Consider the following 17007-nt stretch of genomic DNA (forward strand, 5'->3'; position numbering starts at 1 on the left):
AAGCTGGAGGCATAGGCAACTAAGGCATTGTGGGAGGCAGTTTGGAATTCTGATAAGCACAGTAGCTGGACTTTTATCATTAAATGATCAGCAGTGAAATTATTAACAATGTTGACATTAAAATGGTCATGGTTAGGTTTCAGAGTGAGCACCCCACTGAGATGATGGGTGCAAATCACATCTCCATTGTTGGCTGTCTGCAGACTCAGGAAGACGCTGCATTGATTTATACTGGGTTCATATTTTCAAGTTTATCTTCACAACCAGGAGGGCTAGAAACCTTTTTTTTTTTAATTAAGTTTTGATTCTGGAACATGATTCTGCAGCTTACTGTAGAGATTCTGTGGTCACTTCTGTGGCTGTGGAGCACACGGACCCTGGTTATACACCCAGAGGAAGATTCCACCAGCCATAGCCCAGAAGAATCAAATGTTCTCTTCTCACAAATAATATTGGAATCCTTATATTATGGGCTAACCTCAGAGATGGGAAAAACAGTGGTGGGGTGAGTAGGAACGTGGGTGAGCATGAATAGGGTGAGTGTGGGAGAATACTGAGGATCAAAAGGGTGAGGTTATAGCAGAAAGAGCAAGTGAGAAGAGCTCAAAAGAGCATCAGGGCTGCTGTCATTTATCATATACTATCTTACATCCTTCTCTTGGTCACTTTGTCTGCTACAGTTCAGCTTTTTTGAAACTTACTCCTATGTATGATAGTATGAAACTTATTCCTATATATTCCTGCCTATCTCCATGATGCACACTGAATCCGGCCCAACATGTCATTCCTTGTCCATGTAGACCATTCCCTCAAAGAATAATAAGTGCATGAAGGTAAGTAGAATGAGTTAGTGTGTGGGAATAGGAAACGGGTAAGAGAAGATTGCTTATGCTGCTGTACCTTTCTGCAGTTATTTTTCATTTTCCTAACTTCATGTCTGATCCATTCAACAATAGCATGTGTCAGCAGCAACAGAGGCTTTGCCATCGGATGCATTTTCAAAATAGAACTCTGACAAGAATTCCAGCTGTCCTGCTTTTCATTGTTTAACCTTTGCTGACTGTGCCTCTTGAGGGTATCTTTGTTTCCATTTCCAAGACGGTGGTGGTTGTTAAACAAAGAAATCTTAAACTAAAGATTCTATTACGTTACTTGTGGTATCATACATATTTTCTCAATTTATATAACGGGCACAAGCATGGATAGTTGTCAGGAAGTATAAGATGGACGTACATATTCCGATATGTGGTTCCAGTGTTGTAATAGTTGTGTCAAGAAAGACTGGCAGTAGCAGTGTTTATTTAAAGCCAGATTCTGCCTGGCTCTTGTGCAGGAGCACAGGGACAGTGGTATCATGCAAGAACTCCATTCCCATGCTGTAAACTACACAGGACAGGGACCATGTTTTCTTAATTACTTGGCTACATTATGCACACCTGTCACTCCATTTAACTTATAAAAACATTGTTGCCTCCTTTGACCTGAGCAGTTAGCCAAACTTCAGGTCTTGTGGATTATTTCTGTTTGGAGTAGAAATTGATGCTAGGGTCAGTTGTTTTGTTGATTCTCCCCCATTAGCCTCAGCATCGCATCCTGCCTCCACTCTTCACGCTCACTTAATTCTTTCCTAGTCTCTGCCACTGAATGCTTCCATGCATTAAGCTGTGTCCTATCAGTGTGGGAGGACTGCATGAGCTTGGAAAACATGTCATAATGAGTGCATTTTTTCACCTTCTTATCTGTGATAACCTCAGGGATGGAGATGATAGGGTGAATGTAGAAACATTCTACCCTCTTTGATTCTGGGGAGACAGCATGGTCACCTGTGCTGCTGAGTTCGCCATGCTGACCAAATGGGAAATGAAATTTAAAAGTTTCTTGGGCTTTTCCTGTGTACCTGGCTAATGCATCAGAGTTCAAAGTGCTGTTCAGATCGGTCACATTGGAGCACTCTGGGATAGCTCCTGGGGGCCAATACCTTTGATTTGCATCCATACTACCCCAAATTCAGCCCAGCAAGGTCTATTTTAGCGCTACTTCCCTCACCGGGGAGGAGTACAGAAGTCAATTTTAAGAGCCCTTTAGGTCGACGGAACGGGGTTGGTTGTGAGGTAGATTTGAAAAAGATTGCGTCCAAATGCTGCTAAATTCGACCTCACCCCGTAGTGTAGACCAGGCCTGTAATAGTGTATTTCCAGCACATAGGTGAAGATTGTCATAATGGTCTTTTAGAGCAGTGGTTCGCCACTTTTTCAGGGAAAGCCCCTGGTGGCCCGAGCTGGTTTGTTTACCTGCTGCATCTGCAGATTCGGCCGATCCCCCACTGGGGAGCCGTGATCGGCTGAACCTGCGGACGTGGCAGGTAAACAAATGGGCCCGGCCCACCTGAACAAGCGGCAGACTGGTTTTGAGAACCACTGTTTTAGAGAAACTGTATTGGAAATCTGTGTAACTTTGTCTTTCCCTCTTCATCCTCCCTGGTTGAGCTTCATATCACCCTTTGCCCCATCCACCTTCATTCTTCCATTTGGGCTTCTTGCACAATTACCTCCATGTCTTCTTCTCACCGCCCCCTATGCATGATACAGCCAGAAAGCCCCTTCCCTCTCCACATCTTACAGACTCAGTTTTGCCATGCTGCTTGCCATGCCCCTAGTTGACTTATATATAAAATTTCTATTACGTTGTCTCTCTTTCTCTAACCACTAGGTACCTTTCTGTCTGGCCAGAGACTGAGCGCTCATCAAGGCTGGGACCATCCCTCCTTGGAAAATAAAGTACCTAGCACTGGCTACCAAACATAAACAAATACAAGTCATAATAGTAATTGGACTATGAATCATTGCATGGGGAAACCCATTTCAGTGTATACTTAGCACATACTTCCTTTCAGAGAAGATTTTTAGTGTTTATACTTATTAAGCATTATTTATTAATAGAGGAACATGTTGGCAGTAGAAGTTAAGTAGGTCTTGAGTTACAGAAGAAAAACTTCGCAGTGTGAAATTATTATGAAGTAGCTACATGGTTTATCATGAGCAAGTATATAAAGACAAACCAGTGAAATACGCTCCCAATGCAGACATATCCTCAGGCCCTTGGGAATCAAATCTCCATGTAACAAGGGCAACAATGTCATAATATATATTGTCCTCACTTTCCAGCTAATATGGGCATGCAAAAAACACTGAGAATTACATAAGGGGAAAAATTAAAAGGAAAATAAACATATGGGAAGGAATGAGGGGGGTTGTTCCAAATTGCATTTTTAATTACAAAGGTCCTGATCACGGCTGACGCTGTATGGTCATGAAGGGGCTTAGGCGGCAGTGGATGTCTAAATCTTCCCCCACCAACACACACACAAACCCTTGCGTCCTGCACAGCTTTACTGAGCCCTGGGTCTGGGTACATTGGGATGGGTGCTGCACTTTTGACATTATCAGACACAATGCAGGTGGGTAGGCAGGGCCGGCCTTAGGATTTATGGTGCCCTAGGCGAGATTATTAAACTGGTGCCCCTGTGCCTGATCTGCTCTTAGCAACACAAACATAAGCTTATAGTATTGGAAAACTTGCCACATTCACATTATTAAAACCAGTTTAACTTAATTAAGCACACTGTAATGCTGATGGACTAGCACTAAAGAAGCAACACTATAGAAAAATTCTAATATGACAGAATGATGCAAATAATATATATTTTTTTAATTTATCAAAATTTTATTGGAAATTTATATGAAGAGGTATTGAAACAAAGATTTGTTTTTAATTAAAAGCAATCTTTCTGGCTTTTTTGGCTGCAAAATCAGTAATAATGTCATCCTATGACAAAGACAAAGTCATGTCTTGTTCGATCGCAAGAATAGCAAGACCAGTCAAGCGTTCCTGACTCATTGTAGAGCGGAGATAGTTTTTAATGAGCTTTAGTTTTGAGAAACTCTGTTCTCCTGATGCTTCGGTTACAGGAATTGTCAATAGAATACGAGTGGCAATGTACACGTTAGGATATATGTCAACAAGTTTGCGGGTATGAATAAACTGTACAATGTCCATCACCGATTTTGCATGTGGCAACATTGATGACAGTGTACTCAATTCTTCGTACAGTTCAAGTCCATTTAAATCAAAACTATCACCGTGCTTCAGGAGGCTCTCTAGATTCTTGCACTTTGTCATTAGTTGCTCTTGTTTTCCTATTTTGTTGAATTTAGTTATGTCATACAAAAATCCAAACTGTTCATGGTGTACTTGCAAGGTATTAAACCTTTCTTCAACAGCAGATACTGCTTTATCCATCACAACATTAAAAAATTCAACCTCAAATTTCTTTTCTGGATCATCTATGGGCATGATCTGCTGTATAGATTCTTCACAAAGAAGTGTCCCTGGCCTTTTTAATTCATATTAACTGTGTATTTACTTTATGAAAGTAAATACATAAAAACATTGTGAAAACGTAAAACATTGGCTGCCCAACTTCTGGGCTGGCAAAAGTTATACTGACTCACAGGGAAAAAAAAACGCAGGAGAATCTTAGTACAACATATGGTCACTCTATACCAGGGGTCGGCAACCTTTCAGAAGTGGTGTGCCAAGTTCACTGTAATTTAAGGTTTCTCGTGCCACTGATACATTTTAATGTTTGTAGAAGGTTTCTCTCTATGTCTATATTATATAAATAAACTATTGTTATTATCTGAGGTCTTGGCCACCGGTCCTGCTCAGGCCACTGCCAGCTGAGTAAATGAAACCCCAAACCGGCAGCGGGCTGGTGGCTGGAACCCTAGACAAGGATCCCAGGCCCTGCTCAGCCTGCTGCTGGTCTGGGGTTCTGACCACCAACTCCTGCCAGCCAGGATCCCGGCCGCCAACCCCCCCCTCAGCCCGCTACCAGCCTGGGATTCTGCTCACCCAGGCTGGCAGGAGGCAGAGTGGGGCTGGCGACTGAGCTCCTGACTGGCAAGGGGCCGGCAGCCGGAACCCCGGAGTAGCAGTAGGCTGAGTGCTGCTGGCACCCCAGACTGGCAGCAGACTGAGCCACTCAACCCCCCACCGGCCCTGCTCAGCCCGCCACCAGCCCACTCAGCCCGCTGCCAGCTGACTGAATGGAACCCCAGGCTGACAGCAGGTTGAGTGGTTCAACTGGCCTGCTCAGCCCACTGCCAGCCTGGGATTCCTTGGGGATCCCCAGGCCAGCAGCAGGTGCTGAGTGGGGCCGATGGCTGGTATCCCAGCTGGCAGTAGGGCAGCAGCCGGAACCCCAGAGCAGTGATGGGCTGAGCCGCTCAGCCTGCTGCTGCATACCATCAAAAATCAGCTCACCTGCCACCTTTGACAGGTGTGCCGTAGGTTGCCGAACCCTGCTTTATACACTAGTAAGGAGATGAGCATATTACAGTTGTTGGAGGGCTCTTATCAGGAGTAACAGGCTATAGGAAAGTCAGTCAACATTTTTTATTTCTCTGATGAAAACTGACCCACTCCCTGCCTCAAACCAAACCTGTCACTAATAATTGTCAACAACTTAATTTTCTATTTTTGGCTAAGATATTGATTAAAAAAAAACATTGAAATTGGATTCAGGATTGTTATTTGGGGCTTTGTCTTATATAGGCACCAATTACCCCCACCTAGAGTGACCAGACAGAAAGTGTGTAAAATCAGGACAGGGATGGGTGGGGGTGGGGGGTAAAAGGAGCCTATATAAGAAAAAGACCCCAAAATTGGGACTGTCCCTATAAAATAGGGATATCTGCTCACCCTACTCCAATTTCTTATCCTGATTTTTCACACATCTGGCTAACCCCAGCCAAGCCCTGTGTGACATTCCAATCCTGGCTGCCTGCCCAGGAAGTGAGTTACTTTCACTTTCATTCCTCAGCAGGCAGGCAGCCAGCCTCCCCTCCCCCCACCTACCCCCAGCACCTCACCCAACCCAGCCCTGATGGAGGGGAGGGAGGAGAGAGAGAGGGGTGCTCCTGGGGAGGAGGGAGAAAGGAGGGGGTGCTCCGTGGGGCAGGGGGGAGAAGAATGGATGTTATGGGAGACAACAAAGGATACTGGTTCCAGAGCCACAGAGCCTGCCTCACCTGACCTCAGCCGGGGGGAAAGAGTCACACTCACAGGTGAGCTCCTTTCCCAACCCCCACCCCCTCCCCTTCCCAGAGACCCCAGCAGCCAATCCCATTCCTCAGACTGTGCCTAATTCGGCTGTCTCTAGGACCCAGCAGCCCTGCTTCTACACTGTCTGGGCTGCCTGCAGAGTGGTGCCCTCAGGGAGAGTGAGGCCCTACGCGGCTGCCTATTCTGCCTATGCCTAAGGACGGCCCTGTGGGTAGGGAGTAGTGGAGAATTGGCATTGGCTTTTTTCCCTCTGCCATGTTCCAGTCAGCACAGCTGAGCCAATATGTGGGGGAGGGGTGGAGTGTTAAGAAATCTGCAACTGCTAAGGGCCAGTAGCAAATTACTACCTGTAGTGAGGCATGAACATGAAAGGAATTGGGTTTGAGCCTTTCAGAGAAATGATTTCTCCCCTGTGCTGCTCCTGGGATGGTGCATGTACATGCCACCCCTTAACACAGATGATTGTAAACCAGATTCTCCAGCCCAAATATTTCTCCTATCACAGTTTACAAATACCAGACTAAACTCAAATCAAATTACAACACAGTAACTGTGCACTTTAAAGGGGTGCTGTGGGTTAGTTTAAAGTCACTGTCGTTTGTTTCCTGATGTAGTACAGTTAACTTCACTGGGTTTACACTGGGGATGAATTTGGCTCACTATTAATAAATTTGCTTTGATGTAAACATTACCTTCAGTTTCTGGTGCCTAAACATTGCAGCATGGTGCTTAAGAACCAGACAGTAAAATTGACTAGAAACCAAAGTAAAACTGATTAGTTTGTTTTCATTGCCAAGCTGAAAAAAGTGCAAAAAGGAAAGAAACCAGTTACATTGGGGAACAGTAATTTAGAGCTTAAATCAAGAGAACTGAAATAAGTTTTTAAGTTATTAGTAACACAAATGGAACATTTGCTTTTAAACAATACATAGGCCAAGATTTTCAAAATTATCTAGTGATTTTGGTGTCTACCTTGATACACCTTAAAAAGGCCAAAATCACTAGGCATTTAAAAAAAACTTTGTAATTAGTATCTGTTTAAAATCAATATTTTTAAATTATACCATATTGCCAACATATTTTTTCTTGTGTTAATTATTAAGGATTTTGATTCTGCAATCCTTACTCAGGCAAACTTCCCACTGACTTCAAATGAAATTCCATTGGAGTCAGTGAGGTTTTTAGCCTGAGTTAAGTGCTTGCATGTTGGGAACATTGATTTATTCCTCCCCTCCTTCCCCCCACAGTGAACTGTTATGCTCCACTTCATCTGTATGTAGGTGACAGAAACTCACTGTAAAGTGATTACAGGAGCCAATGACCAGAAGAGCAGTGATGGGTCAAAAGAATTCAGTGGCAGCACCCATCTCGGAATGGTTACACACATTTGACCATTCTTTGGTTAACCGAAGTCCTTTTGATATATTTCACAGGATCGTAGTCATAAGAGATAGGAAAGCCCTTCTGATGAAGTCTGCTAGTCTTTTCATTTTTAATCACACACCAGAAAAAAAGTATATCTAGCTATCAATACATCATTACATCACAACAAATCAATCAGCTTTCTTCATTCACCTCCCTGCCTTTCCCAAATCCACAAAATTCTTCAGGGCTCTTGTTTTGCTGCTCTCAGAACACAGAGGAGTCAAGCTTTCTGACTAGCTGGAGGAAAGGGCCTGTAAGTGGTTTTCCTGCTGATGCAATGTTCATTAGCATCTTTCCAAAAGGATCTGTTTCTAGGCGTTAGGAATGTGGAAAAAGAAGAGGCTTATGCACAACTCAATAGTAAATTCTTAACGCACCCCAAAGGAGCCAGTATTTGTATAGTTCTTTGTTTAAGTCTTTGACAAGTTGGTGGTAATGAAAACTGAAGAAAATCCTCCTTACAAAGTATGTGGCAGGTCTACTGAAGTTTTGTTTATAAAAAATGTTTTAATCCATTTAAGTTCATAAAAAGTTGTCTTGATATCAAGTTGTTTAAAAAGTTTTCCACGTTTCTTTCAGCCAAGTAATGTATTTAGCCTGCTGTACCTTCTTCAGGATAAAACAGAAAGGGCTGTATTTACACATACACAAACCACTACTGACTACCCTCACATTTAACCATAAAAAATGTAGGGCCTGATTTTCATAGGTGCTGAGCACTCACAGCTATCTTTGGCTTCACTTAGGTAATGTCTTCATTGCAAGTGAGATGTGTTTTTACCTTGGGATTGCTAAAATGAGGTATCTGTCTTGATGTAAATCCTAATGGAGACAAGGGTCAGATAGTTTTGGCCTGAATATAGCCTTTTGAGGTCAATCCTGCACCCCCCCACCTGGGGTTCACCTCAACTAGCTGAACCAAGGTAAACCTATACTGCCTTAGCTCTCAATGTAAGATTATAGGGGAGATATCTCAGTGTAAAAATACACTTCATTTTTGCAGTGAAGACAAAGCCTTAGAGTTATGGCTGCTCTGCGCCTCTGAAAATCTGCCCTATAATGATTTGCTTTCAATGCGAGTCGGTGCCTAACTAGCTTTAGGCACCTTTGGAAATCCGACTTGGCACCTATATGCATCTTTAGCCACTTACATACCTTTGAAAATCTGTCTCTTTTGTATCATTTAAGTAGGCTCCAGCATTTACCTTTCAGAGCAACGGTTTCAAAGGGATTTGAGGTAACATATAGTGAACTATAAAACTGGGTGTAGGTGAAATTATGTGTCTGTGCCTGTGACTTGTTTCTAATACAGATGAATAATAGCCCTCTCAATACTAATAGCCTTATGGGTCCACACTGTGAAACTCTTACTCATGTGAGTAATATTTACTCACCCCATTAATGCTATTGACTTCAGACTGGATCTGTAAGTGTTAATGAAGTAATCAGTATTTGCACAGTACTTAGAGGAAAAGCAATAAGTGCTATTATTATTAATATGTGTTCTAATGGATTATGGGAATTTACAAGCTACACAAACTACCAAGAGAGGAAAAACACATTTCCTGGCTGCAAAATTATTGAACAGTTAGAGCCAAGCAACAGAAACCTCAGAGAAAGTTTCCCAGGCTTCTCCCTACAAATAAATTGCTGTACAATGCAATTCAACTTTATTTAGTGTAGCATATTTCATACAGTGTGTCCCCAAACACTTCACTCAGCTACATTGCTGAGTGACGCTGCAGAGTTAAGTAATAAACAAATGGGAGGAAGTGAGAAATTAAAAAAAGCGAATGAGAAGAGGCCATTTTTCAGCTGGAAGTTGAAACGCAGTAGAGAATTCAGGGAAATAAAGAAATGCATAAATTACAAGAACAGTTGGTTATAGACAAATTGAGCTTAGTGATATTAAGCAGACTCAGGCCTGGCCTACACTGGGGTGGGGTGGAGGGGTGAGCTAAGTTGGCCTAAGTTACGCAACTTCAGCTACGAAAATAGCATAGCTGAAGTCGACTTACTTAGAGTTACTTACCGCAGTGTCTTCACTGCGGTAGGTTGACAGCTGCCACTCCCCTGGTCAACTCTGTCTATGCTTCTTGCTCCGGTGGAGTACGGAGTTGATGGGGGAGCACTCAGTGGTCGAATTATCGCATCTTCACTAGATGCGATAAATCAACCCCCACTGGATTGATTGCTCCGAAGGTATGTGTAGACATGCTGACCAGTTCTGATATAAATTAATTCTACTGATTTCAGTGGAGTTATCCAGATTCACACCAATGTAGCAGCGATCAGAATCTGGCCCTCTATCTATGAGAATTCATTCCCAGGTATCTGCCTGATGGGTTTTGCCCACTTGCTCAGGGCTAACTCATTGCCATATCTGGGGTCAGGAAAGAATTTTCCCCAGGGTCAGATTGTTGGAGATCATAGGGGGTTTTCACCTTCCTCTGCAGCATGGGGTCTGGGTCACTTGCAGGTGTAAACGAGTGTAAATGGTGACATCTCTGTAAAAAATTTTTAAAGTTTAAACCATGATTTGAGGACTTCAGGAACTCAAACAGAGGTTAGGGGTCTATTAGAGTAATGGCTGGGTGAGGTTCTGTGGCCTGCAATGCAGGAAGTCAGACTAGGTGATCACAATGGTCCCTACTGACCTTAAAGTTTACGAGTCTGTAAACCTTTCTCAGATAATCTGCACTAAATTTGTTGACTACAGCTATTGATGACATTTATGTGTCTTGTAATGCTGCCTATTCCCCAATCAAGAGTTTATTATTTTTGTATCTCTTTTTGATGCAAGCCATAAGCCAATATTTGGAGCCTCATGTGTTTGCCTCCATTAGGAGAAGACATTGATGATAAAGTCAGATATTTCTTTGATGCAATCCTGTTTATTTACAAAGAACTTACAAAGCGCCGTTTCATTGAATACAGTAGATATCAAACAGGAGGCAGTTTCCTTGGTCGCTGTTCGAAGCCTCCTTTCATCCAGCACTCTTACCCAAAATCTCTCTCTTCACTTTCTCTTAGGACCATGTTACCACATTGCTTCTTTCTGGTTTTCCTGCTGCCATCTGACACTGCTTGTGTATGGTCCCTCCATGCACATAGCTCATTTTCTGATCAGCCTCGCATAGGACCTGTATGTTAGCTGAAATGATAGGAATCACCACCTATCTTACTCCAAAAAGTCACTTAACTGCTTCTTACATTCATCCTGAATGAAAGGCAGCTGTCACACTCTGTATTTTCAACATAGTTTCAACCAAATTCCATCATAACATTATTTTTAAAGATTGATTTAATGGACATGAATAGGTATTGTTTAGGTAGCAATGAGATGTTTCAGAGCAAGTTACATTTCTAAAATATATTGTCAGTGATTGTTGGTGATTACAGGTAGAAAGCAGAGAGGAGATGGCTCAAAATACACACTCCAAATTGAACAAAAAACAAAACAGTAAGCCCCAAAAGAGCTGTGATAAGAAGCTAAAGTATTAGGTCACATCTTTAGCTTTCACCAAGTGTCCTTTGTTGACAACTGTGCAGGAGTCCCCCAACACAAAGGAATCCTTTGATAGCATGAGGTGTTTTTTACATAACACAATGGTGCATAACACTTTGGCTAAGTCCTTGACTGCTAGCTGACCCAATTTACAGCAGGCCTTAAGCTGATGTAAGACACACTGGTGCAAATCATTTGGTGAAGCCCTTAAGCCAGTTTAAACCTTGCTTACATTGGCTTAGATTGCATTTGTAAGTTACCAGTTAAGCTAACGTGATTTAAGTGAGGATTTAAATGATGTCTACATTAGGTTATCTATATGCATCCGACGAAATGGGTATTCATCCACGAAAACTCATGCTCCAATATGTTTGTTAGTTTATAAGGTGCCACAGAACTCTTTGACGCTTTTACAAATCCAGACTAACATGGCTACCCCTCTGATACACTATACTAGGTTGATGTAGATTGCTTTAGAAGTGATTTAATGAAACAGAGCAAATTTCCTAATGTAGACCAGGTCTTAGAGAGTAATTTTCCCAGTACAGGTCCCAAATCCATCACTTTGGAGGATGAACAGGCATTCCTGTATACTTCATGTGTTCTATCCTGCTACTCTCCTGTGGTGCTTTACAGGTAGCCTTTCATTTCCATACTGCAAGGAGAAATGTAGTGTAGCAAGATGTCTGCTATGTTTAGGATGGCTGTGTGGAAATGAAAGGCTCTCCATGGGTACTGCAACATCATGATAGAACGGTATTTGTTGATGTTCTGTATTAGCTTTAGTGTGTCACTGCTGGACTAAATTCACTTTCCTTCTTCCCCATCCTGAGGTCCTTACATGTAAAGAAAAGCCAAAGTGTGTTTGACAGAGTGAAATCTGAGGATATTAGGAGGATTTCGCTCCTTGTGAGGAGGGATAAGTGAATCTTATACATTTAGAAGGAGCAATTCAGATAAGCATTGCATGTTTGGATAGTTACACCCTGCTTATCCAAACTAGCCAGACCTGTTGAGCATGGGTTGTAAATCTCATGAGGACAGGTTCTCTCATTGCTATATATATGCCAAATATCATAAATACTATGTAGTAAAGACAATCTCTCCATAAAAGTTTGCCCAGATGTTATGATGATGGACACTTCAGAAATACATACAAAATATATAATAATAATAATAACAGCAACAATAAGTAATAATTAATAAACCACCTATTCTGTAAAGAATTTCAGCAACAACCACCATGCTGTATGTCATAGTATGTGGTTCTCTTTTATATTCACTCATTAAATTCAATTCTTAGTGCTATCTGTCAGGGTCCCACCCTTTGCTTGGAATAGCTCTCTTGTTGTATAGTGCTGTGTTCATTTGTGGTGCTAAGTGTCCACATAATGAGTATCTACATTCCAGCTTCCTAGCTCACAATAACCCTTGAATGCCTTTTTAGGCTCTTCTGGACAATAATAGTCCTCAACCAGTAAAATGGACCATTCTCTTAACTGCGTGTTGTGTGCACAGCCCCTTGCTGGATCAGGCCTAATATTTGTCAGTTATTCACACAATACAGCCAAATGCTGGGATTCCTGTTCCTATCCAGAATTCTGATACTCAAGGTGAATTACATACGATAATAAAATGACAGCACGGTGAGCTAGATGCTAGTTGTCATAGATCATGATTAGAAAGGAATGGTATGACAACATAATCCTATTTAATTCAAAGCAATCTCCCAATGAAAAACAAACACATGAGGGTTGCCTCTCATTAAAATAAATGCTTTGCTATAACATTCTATCATGTCACAGCAGAATCCAGTTGTTGTGTGGCTGAAATCAATACAGAATCTCTTGATCCGTTTCTTGAGCACACTGTTGGTTTCTCATGCTTGGTACTGGTGAGGCCTCAGCTAGAGTACTGTGTCCAGTTCTGGGTGCAATATTTTAGGAAACGTAGATAAATTGGAGAGAGTCCAGAGGAGAGCAAGAAAAATTATGAAAGGTTTAGAAAATCTAACCTGTGAGGAAAGGTTAAAAAACCTGGACATTTAGTCTTGAGAAAAGAAGACTGATGGGGCACATGATAACAGTCTTCAAATATGTTAAGGGCTGCAATAAAAAGAATCGTGATCAGATGTTCTCCATGTCCACTGAAGGTAAGACAGTGGTCTTGAACTGCAGTATGGGAGATATGGGTTAGTGTGAGACACTCTGTATCTCAAAGTAGCATCCTGGAGCCCCATTTTCACCACTGTGAAAGGATTATGATATGTCTGATTCAAATGCATGTCTTGTGAGGTATGGTTGTAAAAGTCTTGATCTGTTGAGCATTAATATCCTGCTGGGTTGTACATGCTGTCATTGTGTGTCAAGTTATGAAGTATTGCCATATGTGTGCTACAGAAATATGTTGTGAGATTGGGCAATGCCCACCGCCAACCTTTCCCTTACAACAAAGGAGTAGCCATCAATAGCTAGATGGCTCATTGGCTCATCAAAAATAATCCACTATCCCAGAGGCTTCTTGGAAAAAGCATGTACACCATGAGAGCAGAGTAATCCACATCACAGCAAGGATCCTTCTAGAATCTCAAAGAAAGTATAAAAGAGGGAGAGTGACATCATCACTTGGCCTTCCCCACCCCAGTCTTAACACCTGGGAAACTATCTGGAAGAAAAAGACTTTGAACTGGGGAAGATTGGTCCCAGGCTGGAAGGGGATCCAGTCTGTATACTGAGGAACTGTAAGCTGACTGTACCATCTGGTAAGGCGAGACACTGCTTAATTCAAATCCTGCTTAGTCTGTTTAAGTTAGAATTTAGACTGTGAATTTGTTTTTGTTTCTTAAGTAACCAACTCTGATCCTTGTGTCTGCTACTTATAATCACGTAAAATCTTTCTTTCTGTAGTTAATAAATCTGTTTTATATTTTACCTAAAACAGTATGTCATTGGTTGAAGTGCTTGGGGAATCTCATCTCAGATTTCAAAAGCTAGTGTATGTCCAGTCCACACTGAGGGAGGGTATAACTAAGTAATGAGCTTAAACTGATCAGGCTTGTGACCAGTGCAAGTCAGTACAGTTCTGGGGAGCAATGCTGGGGAGCTGAGGGAATTGGCTAAAGCCTCTCAATTGATGGTTCATGAGTGGCTGGGAGATCATCGTGGGTGCTGTGTATCGCAGGCCAGTGGCAGCTAAACCTCCCCAAACCAGGTGTGACTCTGCCATAAAGCCCCCTCCTGCTCTTCTTCCCACATGGCCCCTGCCCAGGATCCTCTTCTTCCCAGAAGCGGGCGGGGGCTGGGGCTGAGGCTACGGTGGGCCAACTGGCAGCCAGGGACTCAGGGTGGTTGGGGCCCATCCTCGGGCTGCCCAGCATCCCAGGGCTGAGGGTACTTGGGCTGCCCAGCCAGGGCTAGAACAGGCTGGCTGGGACAGGGTGGCCTGGGATAGCTGGCAGGCCAGGACTTGGGGTGGCTGGGGAGGGTCTCCTCTAGCTGTGGTGGGGGGCTCGGGGCTCTGGTGGGGTAGGGAGACAAAAGGGGTGGGGCCATGGGCTAGCCTCCTCGAACAGGCAGTTCATGCGCCACGCATGGAGATAATTTATGTAGCTGTTGGATATGTTTCTGCCTGTGGATGGCTGTGTAAGTGCCAGGCACCGCACATATGCAGAGCTATAATTATGTGTTTATATCATTCTTTATGTAGATCAGGCTGCAATACCTGTACAATCTGTTCCTGAAGCTAAAATACCTAGCTCCAGAGGGATCTGTTGGTGGCAGTTATGGGCTACAGAGACTCTAACACTGCTCTCTTTCCCTGCTATTCATATATCAGGGAAAGGGGGTTTGGACAGAACACTCTGATACTGATCCTTGCTGTGGTTTTGGATGCTTAGGGCTGTTAGCAGTGTGATGGGGTCCCCGAGGTGCAGCCTGGACTGCGGGACTGCTGAGCCCTTTGTTCCAGCAATCTGGGCTACCTCTCACTCCATGATGCTGTCAAGCTACAAACCTCTGGCAGGTACTGCATTTACACAGACATCCACAGGCAGGGACACACCCAGCTGAGTTACATGAATGATCTCCATGGCACTGTCAGAGGGTTGTAGCTTGACATCTGCATCATCACAGTGTGAGCACTGCCCAGGCTGGTGGGTGTGGAGGGCTCAGTTGTCCCACAGACTTGGTTGCACCCTGGGGACCTTGTCACAGTTAGATATTGTAACTATAAGAGGAGTTAATTTCTGGAGTAGGCTTCCAAGGGAGGCTGTGGAACACCCATCACTGGAGGCTTTTAATAATAGGAGACTAAGGGCTTGGCTACACTTGCAAGTTAGAGTGCATTAAAGCAGCCCCAGGAGCCCTAACTCACAACCCATCCACACTGGCAAGGCACTTAGAGTGCCTGGACCAGCGCCATAACTAGATATTTTTGCGCCAAGGCAATAATATAAAATTGCGCCCCCCTGGCTCCTCTGGCCATGCCCCCCTGGCTCCTCCAGCTGCGCCACCCCTCTCTTGGCTCCTCCTGCCGTGCCATGCCAACTCCTTGGCTCCTCCAGCCGTGCCGGGCCAGGCTGCCCCCCCCCCGGCTCCTGCGGCCGTGCCATGTCGTGCCCACCCCCTTGGCCATACTGCACCCCCCCCAACTCCTCCGGCCTCACTGCCCCCCCCCACCGCACTCCTCCGGCCGTGGCAGCGCTCCCCTCCCCCCACTTTTTTTTTTTGCTTTGGGCTGTGGCAAAAAAGTTAGAGCCGGCCCTGCCCTCCCCGTCCCAGCTTACCTCTGCTCCGCCTCCACCTCCCTGGGCCTGAGTGCACCGCTGGTTGCTTCTCCGCCCTCCCTCACTTCCCGTATGAACAGCTGATTCTTGGGAAGCCTGGGGGGTGGAGAAGCAGAGCGGGGCGGAGCGTTCAGGGAAGGAGGTGAAGACGGAGGGGACATGAGCCCTTGCACCCCTCAGCATTGCGTGCCCGAGGCAAGTGCCTCACTCGCTTCACCCTTGTTACGGCACTGGCCTGGACTCTGCAGCTGGAGCACTCCTGGTAATCCACCTCCATGAGAAGCATAAAGCTTTCTGCCTCTTGGCTGAAACACCCCAGCATCAGTGTGAACGAGGTGTTGCATTACTGCGCTTTGATCAGCCTCTGGAAATGTCCCATAATCCCCTTAAGTCAAATGGCCACTCTTGTCATTGTTTTGGACTTGGCTGTAGGAATGCGGATATGCCCTTTCAAAGCTCCCTTTCTGACATCCAGCATGCTTATCTGCTTTGGGACAAAGCAAACCATTAGTGTGGAATGCTGCTGTTGTGAGTGTGTGAGAGAGAGAGGTGGGGGGGGTCTGCTGCTGTCTGAACTTACAAGACAGCATGCTGACATGCTTTCAGCCCCCCCAAAACCCACTCTCTCTCCCCCCACATACACAACACACTCCCTGTCACACTCCACCCCACCCCCACCCCATTTGAAAAGCACGTTGCAGCCACTTGCATGCTGGGATAGCTACCGCAATGCACTGCTCTCTGTGGCATTGCAAGAGCTGCTAATGTGGCCCCACCAGTGCACTTGAATCTGACAGTGTGAACACACTGCTGCGCTTTCCCTACTGCGCTCTCTGAGGGCTGGTTTAACTCACAGCACTCTACATCAGCAAGTGTAACCATGCTCAAACACATCTCAGGGTGGGTTAGGTTTACTTGGTTCTGACTCAGTGCAGGGGCGTGGACTTGATGGCCTCTCCCTCCAGGAAGAGAAAACATTACAAAAAACATAAAGTGCTTGTAAACCACCAAAACTGGCATAGGGAGGAGGAGAAATGGGGAAGATGTAGTAGCTAAAACTACCTTTAATTCAAGTTTTGAAATTGACTAGATGAAGTTGACAGTGCCCCTTTAACTCCCACAATTTAAAAACACTCATTACTGATTATGGGCCAAGGAAGACAAG

The sequence above is a fragment of the Gopherus evgoodei genome, chromosome 2, assembly GCF_007399415.2.
Source record: "Gopherus evgoodei ecotype Sinaloan lineage chromosome 2, rGopEvg1_v1.p, whole genome shotgun sequence".
NCBI lineage: Eukaryota > Metazoa > Chordata > Testudines > Testudinidae > Gopherus > Gopherus evgoodei.